The 25,094-nt window shown below is 42.3% G+C and overlaps 1 protein-coding gene across 3 annotated transcripts in view; it reads left to right on the forward strand.

The window, feature by feature from the left end:
• Positions 1-25,094, forward strand: part of DPP7 (dipeptidyl peptidase 7) — a 1,731,842-nt gene that overhangs the window by 20,435 nt on the left and 1,686,313 nt on the right. The gene's annotated exons all lie outside the window — the stretch shown is intronic.

A 25,094-nucleotide genomic window follows, 5' to 3' on the forward strand; every position in this document is an offset into this window, starting at 1 on the left:
CTCCAAGTTTACACCAAAGGAAAACGAGTCACTCTTTAAAGCGGGTGCATTACCGCGATGGTGTCCGCACTCGCGGGCATAGCAGTATCTTAGCAAGGGGTTTATTTAGAACAAACGCGTTTCAGGAGATAAACTCCCTTCGTCAGTATTCACATCAGAAAGCCAGGGGCGGCACCATTATCTATGTTTGTAAGAATAATCAAAACAAACAAAGGACTAAGCCCCAGGCACAATATTGCGCGCCATCTTGAAGTGTGCAATATTAACACAAGCCCAAAGAAATTGCAATGAGCTTCTTCAATCAAAAACCCGTTGGCACGGGTGTTGGCACTTAGGAGACTAGAGTCTCGTTACATCATTGATCTCGAGACCAAGGCGCCCATAGGTCTGAACATGGGAGAAGAACTGGCCTCACACTTGGGTTAGAATATGGATATCAGTGTTATGAGTGTTATGAGTGTTAAACTGTATAATATGATATTTTGATGTATATACTATGACTGAAAGAAAGACGGGTTTTTGATTGAAGAAGCTCATTCTGAACTGTCTCACACTTGCCACTATAAATTGCTTCTGTTTTGGCTCACTCCCTTTGTTGAGCAGTCCTACGGGGCTGCAATAGCCGATCCACGGCAAGATCTACCCGTTCCTTACACAGTGAATATGTGCTTATCGTCGGGTGATAACGTTGTGTTTGCAGCGTTTCTTTCTCGAGGCCACGAGGGTCGGATTTATAATGTTTCCGATTGTATATTACAGGTGGCTGTTTTTTGAGAATGTAATTATGCCGATACACGGCAGTCATTTGGGTTAAACTAACCAGTTTGCAATTTCTTTGGGCTTGTGTTAATATTGCACACTTCAAGATGGGGCGCAATATTGTGCCTGGGGCTTAGTCCTTTGTTTGTTTCGATTATTCTTACAAACATAGATAATGGTGCCGCCCCTGGCTTTCTGATGTGAATACTGACGAAGGGAGTTTATCTCCTGAAACGCGTTTGTTCTAAATAAACCCCTTGCTAAGATACTGCTGTGCCCGCGAGTGCTGTTTTCCTTTAGCCGGCTGGGGATTGTGAGGATTTGGAGCATATATATATATATTTTCTCTGACAAGGGAGGAAATATCGTGTTATGGCCACTTAAGGATTATTTGGGGAAAGCGCACAAACAACTCAATGATGTGGAATGTTCTCAACGGATTTCTCCTGCTAAGTTTAAAGACACTCAGGAGTTATATTCTCGCAATTGCTTGCATGGAGGAGCAAGGGTCTTTTGAGTTGGGAGGAGTTCAAATACCTCAAAAAGATCATCCAACTATCCCAGTGATCTATTTTATACCCAAGTTTCATAAAAATATTAGAAAACCACCGGGAAGACCCATTATAGCTGCCTGTGATGGCTTACTTGAAAATGTATCAAAATACCTAGATTTTTTCCTGCAAGATTGTGTAAGGGGTCTTAAATCATTTGTGCAAGACACTAGTGATTTTTAGAGAAAGATCCTTGATATAAAATGGAAAGATTCTTATCTATTGATTGTGCTTGACGTGTTGTCCTTATATTCTTGTATTAGAAATAAGGATGGTATGAGGGCGATAGAATATTTCCTGATGAGAAGGCCAATTATCTATGCGCAACATACTAACATGCTGCTCAAAATGTTACTATTCTGTTTGGAGAACAATTTTTTCTGTTCGATGGAAAAATGTATCAGCAGATTCAGGGAGTGGCCATGGGGGCCAGCTTCTCCCTCAGCTATGCCTGTTTATTTATGGGCTGGTGGGAGGAGATGGTCCTCATGAGACAGCATGAGCAGGCATACCGAACTAATATCGTCACATGGTTGCGATATATTGACAATTTATTTATAGTTGGGATGGTGAAATGGAAATTGCCATGGAGTTCATAAATGCGTTAAATGTTAATTCAATCAATTTACATTTTACTAGTAACATCAGCAAGGATACGGTCACATTTCTTGATGTCCAAATATATGTGATTGACAATAGATTGTCTACAACCCTTTTCAGGAAACCCACTGCTGGGAATCCTCTTATTCACGCGACCAGTTATCATCCCCTCCATTTAATCAAAAGTATCCCGTATGGAGAGATGCTACGCATTAGGCGTATATGTAGTGAGGAAGAGGACTGTAACCAGAAGCAGGACGAAAGTCTTAAAAGGTTCTTGAACAGCAATTGCTAAATCCAAAATCTTAGCACAAGCTGATTTGCTGCAAAGCAGGGATAAAAAAATCACTAGGATTGGTATGGCAGAGCCCACTAGATTTATTTTGTCTTACTCTCGACAGGAGAAACAAATTAGGTCTATTGTGAGAAGAAATTAGCCAATTGTGAGAGGGGACCCAGTGATTGGTAAGCTCTTACCTAATTACCCTGCTGTCACATTCAGAAAAGCTAACAGCATGGACAGCTTGCTTACCAGTAGCAATCTAGATACCAGGGCGAATGGCACATAGCTGGCAGCAAGGAAGGGATTCTTTAAATGTGCGGCATGTAAAGCTTGCCAATATGGAATCAATACAACCAGCTATACGACGGCATTTAATATCAAGCCACGCAACATAGAGCAACATCTTACGTGCAAATCAGAGTATTCTGTATATGTATTGACATGTAGCTGTAATTTGCAATATATTGGCAGCAATAAATTGCAAGCGCATATGAGAGTCCTGCAGCATAGCATATGCGTGCAATCGTAAATAGTGATGACAGCTACCCTGTGGCTAGACACTTTAAGTTGGCCCACAACAATGAACTCCAACACCTATGATACTATGTCATAGATGCGGTGGGTCCCCAGAAAAGAGGAGGGGATAGAGAATCAAAACTTAGAAGGTTGGAAACATCATATATCTTGGAGTTTGATTCTAAGTACCCCAGGGGCCTTAACAATAGTGAGGATTTATATACGTTTCTATGACAGGACTGTAAGGTGTATTTTTGGACTTCAATTGGTAAACTCTATTTTGCGATGAGACTTTCCACATACCTCCTTTTGTACTGTTTTTTTATATATGAGAGAAATCAAATATGTTTAGAGGCAAATTTTAGGACTATTTATGTATTAATGTATGATATTTATGATTAGATTTTAGACATGATTTTTTAGAAAGTATATTTAATACTTCTATTTATAATAGTCTGAGGTCCTAAATCGTAGTCATCAATGGTGTGTATATCCGCTTCAGTGCGGCGCGAATTTTCGCGCTGTGCTGAGCGTTCTAATGAGCCAACGGGCTCATGACGGAACCGTTCCGTCATGAGCATGGAAGGGGTTAAATATTCTATATTTATCGTCCTTTGCGTATTTGCACTTCATAAACATGGAGTTCTTCAAGACGCTTGTTTGGTGAAGAGGTACATTAATTAATTCCAGTAATATGAGACATGGGAGCATGCATGAATAAGCAAGGGTAACACTCATATGGATTACTCAAATGTTATGTAATGCTGGACACTGTATTAGAACAATCGGGGTGTTTTTTCGTAATATTTTGGGTTCATTGGTTTAGGTTCGGCACATAAAGAATATTATTGTTTTGCACAAAACAACATAGGCACTGTATAGGGAATGGTCGAGGATTTTAACATGGTGACTACTGCCAGTTTATTTATGCATTTATGCTGTTATTTAATTCATATTTTATATGAAAATCATGAAAGGAAATGATTAAGGATTTAACTGCTGAATGTGTATATATACTGTGGTAAAAACAGGCAGTATTTTTTCCATGACTATACAATGACCATGTGCACTAGCTCTTTAAAAAGCGGTGAAAAAATTAGAAGAGCGGTCATGTGATCAAGGGCGGGAGCGGTTGTATGATGTTACAACGTGATCAAAATAATCGCGGTACATCACAACGCATATTTTACAACGGAAGTCGTTCCCACGACTTGCGCTGTAGGGTGCTGGACTTTGGAATAGTAAGATTTACTATTCCAACTCCAGCCTACGTGCCGTAGGGAAGGTGTTGGAATAGTAAATCTACTATTCCATAGTCTAGAGCGCCCTCCAGCGCAAGTCGTGGTAACTTCTTGCGATGTAAAAGACTCGTCGTAATGGCACCGCGGTGTTTTGACCGCGTTGTAATGGATGTTTACTGCGGGAGCGCCCGAAATGCGTAGTGTCACTTTGTCTGTGATGCTCCCCCGGTTGCTGTGACTACCACAGTGAGTGATGAAGCATTTATTGACTTTCTTGAATGGCACCCGATGTTGTGAACATGGCGGTATGCCCGCCGAAACGAGTCAGGGCCTCATTGTGTATTTGCTCATATTACTTTATTCTTCATCAGCCATGACACGTTTCAGTATGTGTGTGTGTGTGTGTGTGTGTGTGTGTATATGTAATTACTTGCACAAAGCGATGTTTTGCACATACTGAAATTATTCAGGTATCAATCAATCCTAGTACTGTAGTGAATTTTTAATATTATTTGTAATATTTGTTAAATCACATTTTTAACAAATATGGCATTGATGTATTTATTGATATACAACATTTTTGTACAATTCAAATATTTTATGATGAAATGCATTATATTTATCATACACATTTTTTGTTTTAAATCTATGAAATTGTATGATTTTAAAATTCATAACTATTATGTACTGTATGGATTTTAGCATTCTCGCAGGCAATTAACATAATCCAGTTTCTCCCGTATAATAGATCAATTTGGGATGACAAAAAGACATTGTTTTATCATTAAGCATTCCATGTCTCAACAGTGAAAGTGCTGTTAGTATATTTTCCATGTCTATGGTATCACATGATAGAGGTGTAAGCATCACTAAAAAACGGCCTAAAAATAGTAAGCGGACTGCGTTTCCGCCAGTGATCAAGGATACACCGTTATCTGGAACGCGTCTGACGAGGCTTCTAATCAATCAAGACCTGCCAAACACGCAAACTGGTGCCCGTTTCCATTTCTCCAAAGCATCGCCGGCTGGTGTGCAAGGGACGACTTGGGGGGTGAAAAAACGTTCTCTCCTTCACATACATACATACATATATATGTGTATATATATGTGTGTATATATATATGTGTGTATATATATATATATATATATATATATATATATATATGTATATATATATATATATGTGTGTAATATATATAAATATATATATATATATATATATATATATATATATATATATATGTGTATAAATATGTATATATATATATATATATATGTGTGTATATATATATATATATATATATATATATATATATATATATATATATATATATATATATATATATATATATTACCTACTGGCGGTCGCCAGTAGGTATATATAGTTAGGATTTTTTCTCTATGGGTTTTTTGAAAATTCTATGTCTAATAACTTTGGCGTTTGTGGACGGAATTGGCTGAAATTTTCAGGAAAATGGCACATTTTGTTTCTGAGCAGCCCCTGAAAATTGGGGGGGGGGGTTCGTCCAGGGGGGGTCGAGAAAAAAGGGGGGTCCCAAAACGTGTTTTTAACATTGAGTTTTCCATAGGGCGGTTGGCCTCACTTTTAGCCCGAACGGCTGAATGGATTTGCACGAAACTTGGCAAAATTGTAGGGACTGGTAGCCCGATGTGCCTTTTGTAGGTCTCAATATATGTGCTCCAGTGGATTTTGAGAAATTAACGTTTAAAAAAAGATATATATCTGTAACAGCGGACCGGGCAGCGCTCCAGTTCGCGTACTTTTCGCGCAACGGAACTTTGTGAAGCGAAGCTGATTGGTTCTCCGGCGTCTGTCAACATTCCAAACAGTCCGTAGCGGCCGCCATCTTGTCTCTCGGTAGGATCGAGAGACAAGAGGAGGCGAAAGGGAAGGGGCAAATGACGATAAGGGGGCATAGTAGATCCTCCCTGACCTCTTAGGTTTGATGTACCATTTTGCCAAGTTTGGTGTAATTCCGTTCAGCCATTCAGGCTGTAGACGTATCTAAATGTCAATAATCGAACGGCTGAATGGATTTGCACGAAACTTGGCAAAATATTAGGGACTGGTAGCCCGATGTGCCTTTGCTAGGTCTCAATATATGTGCTCCAGTGGATTTTGAGAAATTAACGTTCAAAAAAAGATATATATCTGTAACAGCGCTCCGCTTCGCGTACTTTTTGCGTTACGGAGCTTTGCGAAGCTGATTGGTTCTCCGGCGTCTGTCAACATTCCAAACAGTCCGTAGCGGCCGCCATCTTGTCTCTCGGTAGGATCGAGAGACAAGAGGAGGCCAAAGCGAAGGGGGAAATGACCATAAGGGGGCATAGTAGATCCTTCCTGACCTCTTAGGTTTGATGTACCATTTTGCCAAGTTTGGTGTAATTCCGTTCAGCCATTCAGGCTGTAGACGTATGTAAATGTCCTATGGAAAATTGCATGGGGAAAACACATTTGAAAGTGTTGAAATTTAGAGCCAATTAAAATGTTACTTTGGTTTTGTATTTGTGTGTGATGAAAGTTAATTGGTTATGTATATATGTCAAATGAGAGGAAACCACAGCCATTTTGTGATACTACTGTCTGAGGTACATTTGTGAGGAATTTTTGGTGGTCAATTTTTGGTGTTTGATTTACACAGTACTAACACTTCTCCTACTTTTAAAAAGGTGAGTTGTTAATTTGTAAGGGGAACTATGTTGTACACTTGAAGATAATTTGAAAAATGTTTTCTGTTATTTATTTGCAGTCCTTTCTGTTATACTAAATACTTGATAAAGTTAGTTTTATATTATGTATTACTAAAAACGATAAATGAAAGTGATTATTTTTTTCTGCAATTTACAGCAAGCAATTTCAAAATAAAATGGCTCACAATGAAGAGACCGTGGCAATTTCTTTTGAATTGTCCACTACATTGATTGAAATTGAGAGCACCAATAATGAAATATTGTTACATGGAGGAGATGACTTGTATGATTCCATTAGATTGATTGAAATGGACAGCACCAATAATGAAATATTGTCACAAGGAGGAGATGACTTGAATGATTCCACTACATTGATTGAAATTGAGAGCACCAATAATGAAATATTGTCACAAGGAGGAGATGACTTGTATGATTCCATTAGATTGATTGAAATGGACAGCACCAATAATGAAATATTGTCACAAGGAGGAGATGACTTGAATGATTCCACTACATTGATTGAAATTGAGAGCACCAATAATGAAATATTGTCACGAGGAGATGACTTGAATGATTCCACTACATTGATTGAAATTGAGAGCACCAATAATGAAATATTGTCACAAGGAGGAGATGACTTGAATGATTCCACTACATTGATTGAAATTGACAGCACCAATAATGAAATATTGTCACAAGGAGGAGATGACTTGAATGATTTTTTTGATCAATCTGTTGATGGCGAATTTATCGAATGTTTGGAGACCATAGAGTTACAAGAATCATCATTGCAGACTTTTCATGAGGAAATTGCTGATGAGGACATGTTACTAGTTCTTTCAAATTTAGAAAATTCTGAAGAATAAATTTATATTTAGAAATCAAAAATTGTTTGAGACATTATTCATTTTTATTTTTAATTTATGAGGTTGTAGCGAAGTGATTGTAGTATAAAATGAGACTTCTAGTATAGAGTGCAACATTTTTATGTTACATGGTAAGTTTACTCATATTTACTTCCCTTCTGCCACTATATTATCTCCAATGTGTATTTGACATCTCTTCTTCATCTCCGGCCTCCTTTCTCTCACTGTGTGTCTCCGATGCATCTTATCGCTGCTATTTTGTGTAATTACAGAAGAGAGTAAAATAAAATAGTTCGGAACGTGAAAAGGGGGCAAAGTAGAGTACCCCTCACCCCGTAGGCCTTTTCAGGCGGTCCCAAAAGGATCAGTTTCTGCTTTCCTGAGAGATTATGGTATGAGTTCCATATACCACAATAATTTGCGTTACAACATGCAAGATATCCATCTCCTATTACCAACTTTTGGAGATATTCGCGCTAAGCGCGAATATCTCAAAAAAGTTATACCTGCCCTGAGCAGTTCTTAGCCATGTTATCCAATGGGAGGTGGATAACATGGCTAAGAGCATTAGCTCAGTAATGCATGAATATCGCTGACTTTTTAGCGATATTCATGCATTGCGGCCGTTTTTTATCGCATTTGCGATAAACCTTGATAATAGCAAGGTTTATCTTCGATAATTTCTGACGATGCTTAGCGGTAAAAAATTCGTTGGTAAGCATCGTTAGCGATAAATATCGCTTAACTTTGGTAATATGCACCAACGTCTGTTAACGTTCGATTCGAAGGAAATGAGGAAGTGTTGAAAAACATTGTTTGCACCATCTTGCCTTTTTTGAAATGCCACACTTTTGTCGTGCATGGCAGCCATTTTAGATGCCTTGACCAGACCCACTCTCTGCACGCTGTCGATTCGTAGCATGGCTCCCCACCCTCGCAAGCATCTTCCCCAGGCACTGGTCACCCCCTCTCTCTGTCTTATGCATGGGCAATAAACCTCCCCCCATCTGCGCTGCTCTTCCCTGAGAATCACACTCTGTGCCCGCCCGACACCTCCCTTTCGCCCTATTCACTACCGCACCCTCTGACACTCCTCTTCCTCTGTGTCCGATTGTCCAGGCTATCAGCTAGCCCTGCAGATGTAGTTTATGGCTCCAGCTGTAAAGAATCACCCCTCTTTAAAGGAGTTATAGTAGATCAAGGCCCACACCCGATGAGATCCGTCACACCACACGTGTTCCTACTATCTGAAAACCATCCTGTATTGTGATTGTGGAGGGGACCGAGCCTGAAGCGGAAGATTCCAGGAATGACTCTTTGTACATCAAAGTTTTTACAATTATGTGTCACATTAAAAATATATAGCACTCCAACAAAGTAGTAGGAATATAAAACTTTAATAACATATAAATATATACAACAAAACAAAAACAGTAAAAACATTTAAACAACGAAGAGACCGTGGCAATTTCTTTTGAATTCCTGATGAGGACATGTTACTAGTTCTTTCAAATTATGAAAATTCAGAAGATGTTGCCTGGGGGTGGGTCGTCAGTAGCAGTCTGTTGTGCGAATAGTTCCAAGGCAGCAGAACGCGCGGAAATCTAGATGGCACGAAAGTGATGTCTAGTAAGTTGCCGCCCAGCAAAAAACGGCGTGGGGCGCCGCGGGGGTGAGTGAGTCCAGTAGGCACCACAGCTATTCTTACCGGCATTGCAGAATTACTGCTGGGGACAATGCCTGTGCTGTAGCAGGGTCACAGCAGAAACAAAAAGGATTCTGTTGAAGATGTTGTTGGTTTTCAATTTGAAAACAGTTCTGGTGTCAACTGCTATGCTAATGTAGTGGTTAATGTTTTGTTTTCTCTAGAAAATGTAAAAGAGGGGGAGGCAGTCCAAAGTTCCGTTAAAAGGGCAAAGGAAAGGATCGGTGGTTTGAACTATCAGTCAAAAAGGGGAGGGGGTGCAACAATTTTTCCTACCGGGTCACACTGTGCTTTCACCGGAACTGAGGTCTGCAGGATTCTAGTAATTCAAAGTGAGGCTGGCACCAGCATGGGAGCGCCGACGTCCCGCGGATACAGTTTCGTCACTCCACGGGCGATTATGGCAGTCATTCCCCATCGGGGGTGTCTGCGGGGGTCGGAGACTCCCGCGGCTCCTGTAGAATCTTCAAGGTCGTGGAGGACTACGGTGGTGGAGTCAACCAGTGACCGGGCCATTTCTTTATGCTGGGCCCGCTCTTGCCAGGTCGACCGCCATTTTGAGAGTTCGGTAGCTACTGGCGATCGCGGGGTCAAATGAGCGGACGGGCTCCACCCTGCCGGGCGAGACGTTGCAGCATCGCCACAGTGGAAGCACCCTTTTCCGGGCGCTTGGAGCGCCGAGGGTGCAGGTGGGAAGCCTCCACTGGGGAGGCGGGAGAGGCCTGTTCGCATCGTCTCTCCCTCCCAGTGCACCCCACGGCGTCTCGCTTGAGATTTGTTATGGCCGGACCAGGCGATGAGGACGAGGGGGGGGGGGGTCGGAGGCATGTGCAAGACATCCCCCCCCAGTGTTGTCGCAGCCATTATTCAAGAGAGAAGTGTCCCGTCCGTCTTCGGGCCGGGCTTCCGGTGGATGTCGGCCGGACGCCCCTGGCTCTGGCCCCATGAACGGGTTTCTTGGTTTATCGGCTGCAGCCGGATCTCGTCGGCCTCGGCCCCCCGACCGTTGGTGGCCGGACCGGAAGAGCATATGGCGGGACTACCTGCAACTCTCAAGGGCCACCGTGGCCGGACTGGGAGAGAGAGGGGAGGGTCGAGGAGACATTCCCCCCCCCCTGAAACTCTTCAGCGTTGTAAAGGCAATCCCCTGGCCGGGTCCCGCTGGCCTCGGCCTCTCCTCCGGCTACACCCTACGTTAGGATCTCCTGGCCGAGGCGTGGCAGCAGGATCCGCCTTATATGGGCTGCTCCCGGCTGGGCGTAGCCGCAACCCTGCCCCACCTTGGAAGTTTCCAGAGTGGGGGCGGATGTTCTACTGACTTGCATTTTCCCTAGTCTATCGTTTTTTTTTTTTTTTTTTTTTTTTTGGCGTGGCAGGCGGTGGGACAGCGAGGGGTGATTTGGTTTCTCTTACTGTTTTTCTGGTCTCTCACCACTGGCATATTTCTAACGTTTTCTTGTTTCTAGGACATTAATAGGTTTTATCATTACGTTATGTTATCGTTTCTTTGTTCGTTGTTTAATGAAAGTTTATGTTCATCAGTGGCCTACTGATTTTCGTTTTCCTATTCTTTTCTTTCCAGGTTGTTTCATGCTAAAGTTTCTGTTAACAGGATACAGTGATCACTTCGTTATTATTGCATATGTCCTTTTCACTAGGGGTGCTCTCTGGTCGGGCCTGATGACGTATCTCTAGTAAATGGTCCGGGTGAAACAGGTGCATCAATCAGTGGGGAGTAGATAGGCATGACCGATTACAACGGGGGAGAAAGGTCCGCATTACGTACCCTTTCACTATTTGCAAAGATTTTCCTACGTATATTTGCAAACAGGGAATACCTCCAAAAAGAATCAATTCCCAAACAGTCAATGTTTGGGGAAACAATCAATCAATGAGGAACGAAATAGGCACGACGTGTTAAAGGTTTGCGTTACCTACCCTTCACTATCTGCAAAGGGAGAGAGAATATTCCTATTCTTCCTCGTTTGCAGGCAGAGAAGATTCTTAAGAGAACCAACTTCGAACAATTCAATGCTCGATTCAAACAATCAAGAAGGGGTACTGTGAACACAAATGAACGCCGCTTATGTACATACACATTGGTATTATCAACAGGTTGTTCCTAATGTTTCTATTTTAGGGAGGTCAAAAAGAGATCCCATTAGTGGCCTACTGATTTTGCTCGATTCCTTTTCTTTTTTTACACGATTTTTCGCTATCTGCAAAGACTAAACAGAGTATTGCGACTCTGTGCTTGTTTGTAAATAGAGAATGAACCAAAGAGAACAATCAATCAAATGGAGAGAGAAGCAGGCACGACGGATTACAACGGGGGCAAAGGCCTGCGTTAACTACCCTTCACTATCTGCAAAGAGAGAGTACTCCTAATAGAAATGAGGGGTGGGGGGCAGCATTCAAAGCAGATCAGTGTGCATAAACACGAAAATGTTTTTACTTACCACGTACTTGACATTCGACAGCTTATGATATTTGCTATTAAAAAACCATTGAAATTCACTGAAAAAACCATAGGTTATAGACCATATATAGTTAGGAATTAGCATTTAAAAAACCTTATTTTACTCACACAAAACCATTGAAATTCCATATATAGTTAGTCGCACCCGCAATCCACTGCTGATCATGTCACATATTACATCATTCATGACATGGTCAGTGACATCACTGATGACATCACTGATGACATCACTGATGACATCATCCAGTGACTGTGTGTTTCTGTAAAGTTTAAATATGTTAGATATATTGAAGAATGAGTGGATGTATAAGTGTCTCGATGAGGGATTTAGTAGGTGCGTGACTGACTGTATGAGTGAGTGAATAAATGTGTCGTACTAAATGCATGGGTTAGTGACTAAACTGCCTGAATGTTTGCTTCAGTATGTCTGTTGTGATGTAAACTGCTGCATGTGTGGATCATTAGCTATACGAGAGGCTACATATGTTATTGATTGGTTGCCCAAGTATTTGTATGGGAGATTGAGTTTGTGTGGGGGTGGCTGGGAGGTGTGTGACTCTGTGCATAGATGTGTGAGCAGTTGATTCACTAGGTGTATGAGTTCAAGAGTGCATGTGGAAACAGCTACATGGGCGGTTGACTGTGTGCATGAGTGTATTGATGAGTGAATGGATATGTCAATGCTACATGTCATAGTAAGTACATATGTAAAACACAGTACATGTGAGAGTTGGCATATATAAATAACTGTGCATGAGAGCCACTGAATGTGTGAGTGGCTGTATGGATCATTGTGAACTTGTATCAGGGATTGTATAAGAGAGTAAATATGTGTTAGTATATGTTTGAATAAGTAAGGTGTGTATAACTGTATAGTTGAGGAAATAGAGGTGTGATTGATTCTTTGCATGACTGACTAGGTGTGTGAGTAACTCCATGGATGAGTAACAGTGTGTGAGTGTCTGTATACACTGAGTGTATCTAAGGTTTTATTAGAGTCTGAAGAGGTTTATCGTATTAGCACAAGAATGATGTCAAATGAGATGTCATCAGTGATGTCATGTGAGATGTCATCAGTGATGTCATCAGTGATGTCACTGACCATGTCATGAATGATGTAATATGTGACATGATCAGCAGTGGATTGCGGGTGCGCGATATATAGTTAGTGCAACTAACTATATATGGAATTTCAATGGTTTTGTGTGAGTAAAATAAGGTTTTTTAAATGCTAATTCCTAACTATATATGGTCTATAACCTATGGTTTTTTCAGTGAATATATATATATATATATATATATATATTCTATATATAATCCATGCAGAACTCCAGAGTTGATAAGTGTCTCAAGTGTGCGAAATGGGGGGGAAACCTATTGGCATGGTACTTATTGGAGAAAAAAGCCTGCAGACACATTCGATTATTAAAGAGGCACTTCAGGACAATAGAATGTGAGACTGGGTCAAATGGTACAGGAAGTTGGTTTGCGCACCCCTCCTGCATTATATGTATCATGAGCCCTGGGGACATGATGGTCTCTGGGGCTCAGTGGTCCTGCGCTCCCCCCCTCCCCCTCCCCACCCCCCCAAAATGTATTTTAGCCCTGATGTGGTGGTGCCCGGAGGGTTGGGGTGGGGGTGTTCGCGCCCCCCTTTCTCACAATAATTAAAATATAAACCCAGGTGAGGTAGTAGTCTCTAGGGCAATGCCCTAGGAGCGGGGTCCTGAGCGCTCCCATCTGTGTTTTTTTACAAATGTGTACATGCCCCCGGGTCCTGGCCCATCCCGGGGGGCTTTGGTATAAACAAGTGCTGTCTCCACCGCTTGTTTTTTTTTCCTTTAATTTTTACCACAAATTTGCTAACTTGTGGCTTTATTTAAGGCTGAGATTGAAGTTTAGTAGAGTAGGGTTTGGTTTATGGAGAGGCTTCTGGTGGCGGGAGTTTAGTCTTGAGAGTGGAGGTTAAGGGAGGATTGGTGTGGAGTAAAGCAGTTGGTTGGTGGATGTGCCCTTAGTAGGCATCCTGATGACTGGGGTCATAGGTGAAGGCAGTGAATGCTGGGGGTGAGCTAAAAAGGATTGTTAGTGTGGATAAAGAGGAGCAGTGATAGTCTGAGTTGAGAAACCTTTGTGACGGGGATGCTGTGTTCTGGTGGTCTGTTAAGGTAGTGGTGGATATGGGATAGTTGAGGTCTGAGAGAGGGGTCATGGCAGCTGAGTTAGGAGTGGAAGATAGAGCTGGAACGGGATGGTTCAGAGTATTGATGTTGATTCTAGGATTATGTTCCGCTAGGCAAATGGAAGGGGGCAGTAGGAGCTGTTAATCCTCCTCTCGTGGAGAAGAGAAGTGTATAGCTCGACAATGTTTGAGGTTCTGATCCTTTGCTTTGGTCCGAAGTATACCATATTGTAGAATGAAACATGAACTGTGATGCAATTATTTCTTTCATTACAATATTGATCTTCAGGTACTAAGTGTGCTTCTTTATATTGGACATACATGTAATTCTGGACAGCAGAAAGGATGGAGCTCAGTACTTTCATTAGTTAGTTCCGTAATCTGCATTGCTGACTCAGTGGCATGAGTACAATCTGTTTCCAGTCGCCTTGTTGTGTCCCCTTTGGAAGACAAACCAAGCTTTTGTGAAACTAGAGCACATCAGCAAATCTCTGTTCAAGCTTTTATCAATGATCATGAGTGCTAGCTAGATAGTCACAAATAAATTATGTTTTAATAAAGTCAGCGATTCTGGCTTAAGATCATATGCCTGTCTACTCGCACATCCACCTATAATCATCCATCCTGTTCAGTCTACCCAAATTCCACCTGTCCGCATTTCTTCATGTGTTTAACTGCAAATATACCTGTGTTTTGATAATTCTCTGTCAAGATCACAGCCGAGGATTATGCTTTTCCTTCTTAGGTTTACTCACATTATAACAACGCAGCAATCATTAAAGCCATACAAAAAACTATTTTTCCCATTAACACTAGAGGGGGAAAAAAACTGACTTCCACATTCCTTCTTTAGTGTCCACAACCTGGTCCCAACGAAGTCCTCTGTCACTGCCTGGTCTCCCTCTTTCTTCGCTTCTCAGCAGCCTGTTAAGTAGGGCTAGTTTCTTTTTGAATTAAATGTGGAGAGTTGTGAATGTTGCTGGTGTGATTCACTATTAGTAGTAATCTGCGGAGCGCCTTTCCTTCTAGATTCCCTGATGTCGCAGGACTCTCTACTCGATTTGGCCTGATTTTGACCGTAGTGCGGTCCTCTGCCGCATTGAGAATGGTGAGACACACTGGTTCCGCGGCGTGCGTCTCCAGCATAGGAATTCAGACGTGCGCATCAGAGCCTGAAATTGATCAAGCCTGGTTCCCCAGCTGCTCAGGGAGACGCCCAGCGATCGACTGGGTCTGTATTTACCATATCTGTACCTATTTGACGCCCCATCTGGGTCTGCATTTGTGCTCTGCACAGTGAACATCTGTTATACTTTTAAGGCCTGTGGGGACACAGTTCCCGAGCAGCTCATAAGCCCTGCAAAGTCATATAGGGGTGTTTTGTTTCGCCAGGACTTGTGCCCTCGAAATTGTGCACCACTGGCTCAACCATACTCTGCTGGACCTCCTCCCAGCCCCAATTTGGACACACGTTTGTGTGTGTGTGTAGTGATATTGACAGGGCTTCCCCATTCCCCTATTTAAGTCTTAGGTTTTTCAGATCAGTTCCAGAGCCAGTGTGTGTGTGTGTGTGTGTATTTATGTATGTGTGTGTATTTATGTATGTGTGTGTATTTATGTATGTGTGTATAGGTGTGTGTGTGTGTGTACGTGTGTAGACGTGTGCATGTATAGGTGTGTACGTGTGTGTGTATATGTATGTGTGTATGTATATATGTGTGTATATATATATATATATATATATATATATATATATATATATATATAATTTTTTTTTTTTTTTTTTTTTGGGACATAGTTATGAGTACTTTATGTGGGGAGCCACATGCCCATACAGGGCTCAATCATGTTGTCATGGTGGATAGTTAAACGTGACTCTGGGAGGGTTATTTATTGTTCCTATGAATTTTGGAGCTTCTTTTACCCCTACCACAAAGTGACGATATCCACTAAGATTTTGTAAAATATACAGATCATGATGTGAAATGCATATATGGTATGACGTTCATTAATTGACCTGTTTAGCTTGAAACAATGGAGGAGTGTATTTTGACATCCTTTTTTAACTGAATATCGTATTATTATGATCTTTGCACTTGCACGTCCACACATGTAATTATTTTTTGTGTAATTGTATTACAAAAATAAGAGTATTACTTCACCCACTGTAAAATGGCCGCCGCTTTGGAAATGTAAAGCTGGTAAAATGATTGGACATCATCTGTTTTTATGACCATGAAACGGAAGGGTGGGTTTAAAAACCATGACACACTGTGGGGAATTCGACATTGAAAAAGCCGCGAAGGCGAAACGCGTCTGTCGATATGGAGGGGAGAGGGCACCTATGCACCAAATAAAGCATTTCTGCTTTTGAATATCACTCCGCGTGTGCCTCTTACATCTTTTTAGCAATTTGCCAACTGCTTGCTAAGTATTGCAATATATATATATATATATAATATATCATCCTCTCCGTTTCCTGAAACACCCAGGAGTTCCTCCACTCGGCAAGCAGGACACGGACTCGGACCAGTTAGGTGCTAATGCTTTTTTATTTGCAGGAAAAAGTCAAAGACGTTTCGGCTCTACGGAGCCTTGTTCTCATATATATTTATTTATATATATATATATATATATCATTAAATAAATGGGGTGTCACCCACAGAATCAAAGAACCTGGGTATAGGTAATATAGAAAACAAGGTGGTCCTCGATATTGATTCAAATAAAAAATGTATAAGTATAAATTATAACTTATTTGTGCGATTAAATCCAAACACATTGATTCAAGCAAAAGAGAGGGAGATATATTAGTATTGATATTATTTATAAACACATTAAATGCAATGAAAAACAGTACCCAAACATAGCAAATTAAGCTAAACAGAAGAGATGAATTTTAGCCACACTCTGTATTCTTGTTATACCAAGATTTGTATATTTATTTACATCGTCATAAAACAAATATATATATATATATATACGGCGCACAGGACTGTCAGTACAGTCAGAGAAGAAAGGAAAGGGGGTGCTCTCGTGATTTTGAGAAGGAGGAAAGAAGAGATAATTGTTATAATGTACAATGATAGTATTTACAAAAAAAGAGCGGTATCTAGCCGCTATGGTATGTGCCTGTCAACATCAATTAAAAAAAAGGGGGGTAAAATTAGGGTGGGGGAGGTACAGGCCAATTATGGTAAACCGTCGACGTTTCAACCCTATTGCTCCAGGGGTATTTGAGACCTCGGCTGCGGGTCTTCTTCAGGACAAAAACAGTGGAATTGGGGGAGGAAGGGGGGGGTGTCTTGATGGGCTTGGTATGGCTTCCAAGATGATCTAGGCCGTGGTCCAGCAGGTTGTCTGGATCGAACACCTGAAGTACAAGGATGATGCTAATATTAGCTGCTATATGGGGTACATTCAAATACACGGTGTGGTTCTTTGCAAGATGCTTAGCACCACTTAAACAAGCTTTCTTATCTAAAACTACCTCCCAGTAGAGTCTGGAGGGGCATTTGGAGCTCTATACCGAACCTCCTCGCACTGATAACCCACAGCAGAATGGCGATTCCCTTGAAGACTCAGGTTTGGCCCCAGTTCTCTTGACAGAAGGGAATTCAGATATGCTAGACACCATCCACGCCTGGTCAGCCGAGTGGGTTCCAGACGACCAGATGGTGAGTTATGTGGCGGTGCTGCTTAGGGAACCCATAGAGAAAGATGCCAGCAATTGCCTCTAAGCAGAATGTCCCCATCCCACCTTAGAGGGAATAGTGGCCCTCACCCCTTACATTGATGCGAAGATAACCTAGTTCCTGGCAAGTTTGTCAGGATCCCTCTGAAGGACATTGATGGATCTCGGCATTTGAGTCGAGACAAATTTTTAGATGCCATAGGTCCTATGACCAAGATTCTGGATATAGTGGAAGAGGCCAAGGCATCGGGTTTCCTCATTGCCCCAGGCGTCCTTTCCAACTAGGCGCAGCAAGCTATATGCTTCATGGGCAGCGCAAACTGCGCCCGGTCCACAGTTTCGCCTCTTCCATCTCATCAAGGTAGACACCAAGCTGGGGAACCTTGCCTCTTTCAGGGTGCAGGTCATGGCAGGGGCTACTCAACTGGCCGCTTCTCCTACTAGTCCTCTTCCAGGGGAAAAGGCTTCGGGCATGGTCCCGATCAGGCTATCCTGCGCCTCATCAATTGTTACCCAACACGGGGGCAACGCTTTTGCATCCATGGAGGCTACCAAGGATAAGTGAGCAGCTGTGCTGGAAACGGTAAATGTTTTTCTGGCTGCTCAGATAAAGGTGGGAGGACGGCTGGCATTATTCCTTCCAGCTTAGGCCTCCATTACGACAGATGCATTGGCCCTGACGATTGTGCAAGCGTTCCAAATTGAATTTGACGGTTTCCTGCATCAGGACTCTCACCCTCTGCCCATTTGTTTCTCTGTTCACGACGCTGCCCTACTAGACAAAAATGTTCTGGCTCTCCTATAGAAAGGAGCCTTCTGTCAGTGGGTGGTACATCAAAGGGGTTCCTCAGCGACCTTTTTCTAGTCAACAAGGCTGATGGGGGCCGCACACCTGTGATCAACCTCGGAGACTTCAACAAGTGGCTGGTACACAATTCCTTCAGAATAGAAGGCATTTATCTCCTCTGGGACGTGCTGCTTCCATCCGATTGGATGGTGCGCCTGAACCTGAAGGATGCATACCTCATGGTTCCAGAGGAAGAAGTTGGTCTCCTCTAGAACAAAAATTGCATATCAGTTGTCCAGAGCCCCTGGCAGGGTTATTTGCGATTCAGTGTTGGACAAAAGATTGTATTCAGTCCTTGGTGTTATTGAAGATGGACAGTCTCAGCAGTGAGATATAAATCAACCATTTAGGGGACACCAAATCGCAATCATTGGCGAACATGGCATAGGTGTTCTGGAATTTCTGCCTTGAGAATCCGGTCTTGGTCACGGCGGAGTATCTCCCAGGCCAGGAGAATCAGGTAGCCGATTGGAAGCTGGACCCTCCGGTCTTCCAAGGGTTGGCTGTCAAGAGGGGCCTGTTTTTGATCGACTTGTTTGCCTCACGCCTCAATCACCAGTTGCCACGCTTCTTCAGCTGGAGACTGAACCCTCTAGAGAAGGAGACAGGCTGGATCCTCAAAGACTGGAGTGAGGAGAAGGGTAATGCATTTCCACCCTTCTTGATGATCACCCGGGCGTCCGCTCGAGTCCGCAGGCAGAAGGCAGAGGTTGTCTTGATAACCCACATATGGAAGTCTCAAGTGTGGTATCTAGTTCTTCTGGAACTTTCTTGGGCTTCTCCAATCCAGCTCCCCCACTTTCCTCACATTCTGCGGAATCCGGATTGCGCACTGCATTGGTTGGTGGCAGAGAGGTCTTTACGTCTCATGGCGTTGCTTTTTATAGGCAAAGCTGGAAGCTCCCAGGGGTTTCGATCCACGTGGGGTTGCTCCTATCCAGCACCTGGGTAGAAAGCACAACTAAACTCTACTGCTTGTTTTAGACAAGATGGGGGTGTTGGTGTCTGCAACGGAGTGTGGATCCCATGTGATCTGATGTCCAAATCTTCAATTTCCTTTCAAGTGTTGCTGAGGATGGATTGGCATATCATTCAAAATAACGCTTTTCGCTCAGCGATTTCAGCAGGACATGCTCCTATAGATAGGGTCCTGTTTGGTGAGCACACTTTCGTTTGCCAATTTGCCCTGGGGTATTTGTCTCATCCTCTCTCCCCGCTGCACTGCGATGTGTGGCACTTTGGGATGTTAATTTGGTATTCAACCTTTTTCTTATTATGGCAACCAAATCTGTTTCTGTCCCGGATAGAGATTTCAACTAAATTTACAATGTTGCTATGCCTCATTTCGTACTGGAGGGCTTCAGATGCACAAGCCTTGTACATAACGGCCATGGTGTTTTCTCCTGATGGGGTGGCTTTCACTGTAAGTAGATGCACCAAGTGCAGCACCCTCACAATTTTTTAATCGGCTTTTAAGGATTCTCCCAAATTATGTGTGGTTAAAAGCTTAAGGCATACGAGGAGATGACTGCCGAAGTTCACCCTCTGGGCGAGCGGCAACTGCTCATTGCACTGAGAACCATACAGAGCAGTATCCTCGCCTACAATAGCCTGTTGGGTTTGAGGGGTGATGCACAAAGCTGGTATTGACACTAAAGTCTTTGGCGCACATTCAGCAAAAGGAGCATTAGCCTCAAAAACGTTTTGTCTGGGAGTATGTTTGGAAGATCTCATGTGTGCGGCAGACCAGTCTTTCAAATCTACGTTTAAAATATTCTATTTTAAACAGATGGTGGATGTAGCCCAATTAGTGGTAAGTAAACTTCGAAATAGCAATATGCTCGCCTCAGGTGCTGATCTAAAAATAAAATGTGTGTAGCTTAAGTGATAAGTTTTAGTTCCATTAAAGACATGGAGGCAAGGATTATCCCACCCGGCGGTCAAGTCCGACCCAAACCCGCCCGGAACTCGAGTAAGTAGTCTGTTTTTAATTTAAAGATTATCACTGCTATGTGATGAAGTGTAGATTGATATTACTCTATTGGTTTCCTTGCTGGAGTCTTTGCATGATGGTTATTGCATTTGTGTTGGAATGGTCACTAACGCGATATGTCTTTGCAGGAATTGATTGGTCTGAATGGGACACTTAAAGAAAACTGAGGGTGTGGTTTGCGCGAATAAAGAGGTAGCTCAGGCAGTGACAGAGGACTTTGTTGGGACCTGGTTGTGGACAGTAAAGAAGGACTGTCAAACTCTAGTTTTCTTTTTTTCCGAGTGTACATGGGCGAAGTAGTTTTTTGTACTGTTTAATGGTTGCTGTGTTATAATGTGATTAAAGCTAAGAAGGAAAAGCCCAATCCTCCCCTCCGTGACTTTAAAATAATTAAAACTTAACTTCATTAAAGCTAGCCAGATTTTCATTGTGTATACAGCTATGTCCATCTGTACCTTAGTGACATGTCTGTGTGTGCAGTTCCCAGGAGGTGTTATTGTTTATGTATCCTAATCTTGTACAACTATAATTTATTGCTATAAAATGCAAGAAAGACTTGCATCTAAAATATTCCGGACATACCAAACCTGCCAATAGTTTGCAATGTGTCTTTGATGCATAATTTTTTGAAATTTAAATTTCACAGATAAAGGATAGGTTGTTAACTCTTCTTTCGGTGGGATGCTGCCACAGTAGAGTGTTTTTCTCTTTGTTCCTGAGAATACCTTTAAGGCTTTGCCTGGCACCTGCTTGCGCCCAACTCAATGCCTGGTCCTTCGACCAAGCCCAACCCTTTCCGACTCAGTTAAAGCGATGTAATGAGGTTCCACACCCGGACCACCTCTTACTCTTTTTCGACCTTCTGCACTCCCTTGCATTTCTTTTCTCTCTCCCTTCCTCACTTTTAATTGCTTCTCTGCATCTTCCTTGTGCGCCTCTCCTGATCATTTTATATACTTTATTTTGATCAACCAAGTATCATAAAAGTATAGGTACAAAAGCATATTAAAACCATCCAATCAATTTTCATGAGTGTCGTACAGATAGTAATGTTTCAGGGTACAGACATTGTAATCCATGATATTCCATGCCAACACGCCATACAAGTTCCCCTGTTGATCATGACCCATTTTACAAGATCTGCATAGCTTGGCAGTGGCTAATCTATTAGTGCATATAAAACCAACATAAGACCAACATGGCAATGTACCCAAGGCCTGGTACCGGAACCCAAAAGAGTGTGCAAAGTAGCAATGTGCTGCTAGGCATGAATGCAAATTTCCAATCCGAGTACTTTGTCCGGCATTTGGAACGTTAACACTTCTAATTGAAACACAGATAAAAACAATTTCAAGGTTAAGATTCATATATCCAGAACAAAAGTCGAGGAAGTGTAGAGGTAATGATAGAATCACCCTCCTAAATAGTATAATTAAACAGTAGAATTCTATCAATGTGCAAAAAAGTGAATAACCTTACATTTTTGTTGTGATTATCTATCTAGGGTATGTGAGAATGGCTCTCTTTGCTGGTGGCAAACGAGGAGCACTATGTGCTTTTAAAATACCCCTCACACACGAAGAGTCCCTTAGTGTCATGCTTCATCATAGGGGTCTTCCCGTCCCTGGGCAGGGCGTGCTGCGACCTATGAGCTACGCGGGAGCACTTAGTATTGTGACGATAGGCTATGTGTGGTGTGAGGACAGTGAAAAGTGTAGGGACCTAAATATGTGAGAGCAAATTAAAAATTCCCTGGCTAGTAGAAAAAATGATTTATTAACTTCTCTGGTTGGGAACATTAAAATGGGGTTCAGTAGAGCGTATTACCCTAGCTACCTGGTCGACATGACATGTTTCGTAAGCAGTCCCCTCCTGCTTACTCCTCAGGACCTCTACTGGTCCCTACTAATTATACTCAGTTTTTTATAAACTATGTGGTATGCCTAAAGTCCTAAAACAGAGTAGCAAAAATCGGCTACTTCGTTTTGCTTCTGGGCTTGAGTTGGCCCACTGTGAAGCAGGAAAAAAATTAGACCTATTGTGGTCTCTGTAAGAAAAAGGAGAGAAAAGAAAAAGCACAAGTATTTCAGCTCACAGTTCTCAATGTTTTCATATTTGCGTAGGTCACATTGTGACAAAGCATATGTTATCTATTGTAACATCATCGTTACTTTATCATCATTTCGGGAAAAACAGTGATATATTTTTCTCCATTGCTTATTTCTCGGGTAAGTGGTAACCCTCCAAAAAGTTTTCACATACACACATGCCTCAATACATTCATTCGACACGCCCATCTACAGTATTAGCGACCCCGAGAAGGTAACTGGGTTGTTGTAGTTGGGGCAACATTCTACTTAATGAGTTCGTTCATGAGAACAGTCGGTGTTATAAAAGAGAAGTAAATATAGTTATTGACTGGGTAGTCTTTTAAATATAAGAGACACAGAGCCGCCTGTTGCATGCATAGATAACGTAGTTATACATACTGATATGTCAAACATAGCGTGCCCCATGAGCCTGCATCGAAGGGAATTCCATGCGGTTTACTGAAAAGAAAAGCGCATCCAAAAGTCACTCGGGGTGTTCGTTATATATTCATGCCCGTTCTCCACGTTTGACCATGTTTTAAAGACCCATGATCGTGGTCTTACTTGCGTTACCGCTGACAAGAGACTACCTCAATCCTACCCCTCTGCAGCTCCGTGGGTTCTGGTAGTGATGATAGAGATCGGTTATTTATCTGTTATCGCCCATGCGCGAAAATGATTAGTCATCTTCAGCTTAACTCGCTTGGTTGAATGAAACTGCTAGAGCGCTAACCCAAGATGGCCGTTTCTTGTGGAAACAGCGGTGGAAAAGACGTGCTGATGCAGTCCTTCCACTGTTTCCCTGGTGAAAGGGGTTCTTTGCCGTCTCTTATGTAATTCACACCCAGTATTAAGACTAAATGTGTGGCGTAAAAGGACCCTTGCTAGATACTCCATATTATCGCAATAAATGTGAGAAGTTTGAATATCTAAAAACAATAAGAAAAACATTTTTGACAAAACGATGCATGTTTGAGGGTTCAATGGTTGATAAGGGCGTTAGTAATCGGCATTTAGTGTTTCTGAGCATAAGTATTGAACCACATGACTGCTCAGTAATGAGATGGGCAACTGCAGCAATATTGTGTATGTGCAGATCAAGTCTATGTGTGTGAATTCAAGGGAACCCACTTAGTGTTATGTCAAGTGCTCACAGGATGTACCGCTGATATACAAATAGTTCAGGAGATGGGATTTCTGTTATTGAAAGTCTCAATTGCCTATCACAGTTGTCCCCATGGTATCTCGTTGTTCAGGCAATTTCCGTTTGTATTCAAACGGAACACCCATCTCTGTTCTTTTTCGAGGAGGTGTACTTTTTCAACGTGATCAATTATGGTCCATGAAATATCCTCGGGTCTGTGCCCACTTTCAAGGAAATGCGTCGCCATTTTTGTGCTTGCTTTTTTGCACTTGATGGTACTCTTGTGTTCCCCTATTCTGGTCTTGATGGCCCTACTGGTCACGCCAACGTACTCTAGATGACATGGACACGTGATTAGAAAGACCACGTTTTGGCTGTTACATGTCGTGAAGCATCTCTGCTCCCACGTCGTTCCATTCTGGAATGTAAATTTTTTACTCCTCTTAGTTAGACAGCAAACTTTGCATTTCCCACACGGGTGGTGGCCCTGGACAAAGTTCGGATTCCTGGTGGAATCATTCATCATGGTCTTTGGCCTGGTGTGAACAAGTATGTCACGTATGCTCCTTCACTTTCTGTGAGAGAACATAGGTTTTGGTATCTGCAGGCCTCCACTGTTCAAGATCTTCCAGTGCTTATTCACTATTTTTGTGACCTGGTTGGAGTTCGTATTGTATGTATTTATACATATTGGTCTCCTGTCATCTTCCTTACGTATTTTTTCTTCCAAGAGGCTCTCTCTGCAATTATAGCGTGCCCTCTTGTATGCTTGGTTTACTATTCTTTCAGGGTACTGGCGGGTTTCCAATTTTAGGCGTAGATCTTTGGACTGAAGTTTGAAATTCTCAATCTCAGTGCAATTCCGCCTTAGGCGGAGAAACTGCCCATAAGGTAAGTTGTCCTGTAGGTGTTTCGGGTGGAAGCTCTGGTACATAAGTAGACAGTTCTTAGATGTATTCTTGAAGTGGGTAGTAGTCATTAGTCTTCCATCCTTGGGGAAGATGTTAAGGTCGAGGAATAAAAGATTGCTGTTGGAGCTAGTGCTTGTGAATTTTAGGAAGTCATCTTGTAGGTTGAGCCAAGTGAGAAATTGTTGAGATGTTCTTTCATCACCATCCCAGATGATGAGGATGTCATCAATGTACCTCTTCCAGGTTCTTGTGTTCTTTCTAACGGGATTCCTGGGATGGAGTATTCTGGTGGTCTCCAGATGGTGCATGTAGAGACCAGCTATACTGGGAGCAAATGTGCTCCCCATGCTGGTCCCGTGCTTCTCTAGATAGAGGGTTCCGTTGTACTCGAAGAAATTCTCCTTTAGTGCCAGTGAGCAACATTCCATAATCACATTCCTTGGGGTTTGGTATTTCCAGTCATCTTCAAATAGGGCATCCTCAATGATGTTGACTGTCTCGTTGTGTGGGAGACTTGTGTA

Source organism: Lissotriton helveticus, chromosome 5_1 (genome assembly GCF_964261635.1).
Source record: "Lissotriton helveticus chromosome 5_1, aLisHel1.1, whole genome shotgun sequence".
In the NCBI taxonomy this organism is placed as follows: domain Eukaryota; kingdom Metazoa; phylum Chordata; class Amphibia; order Caudata; family Salamandridae; genus Lissotriton; species Lissotriton helveticus.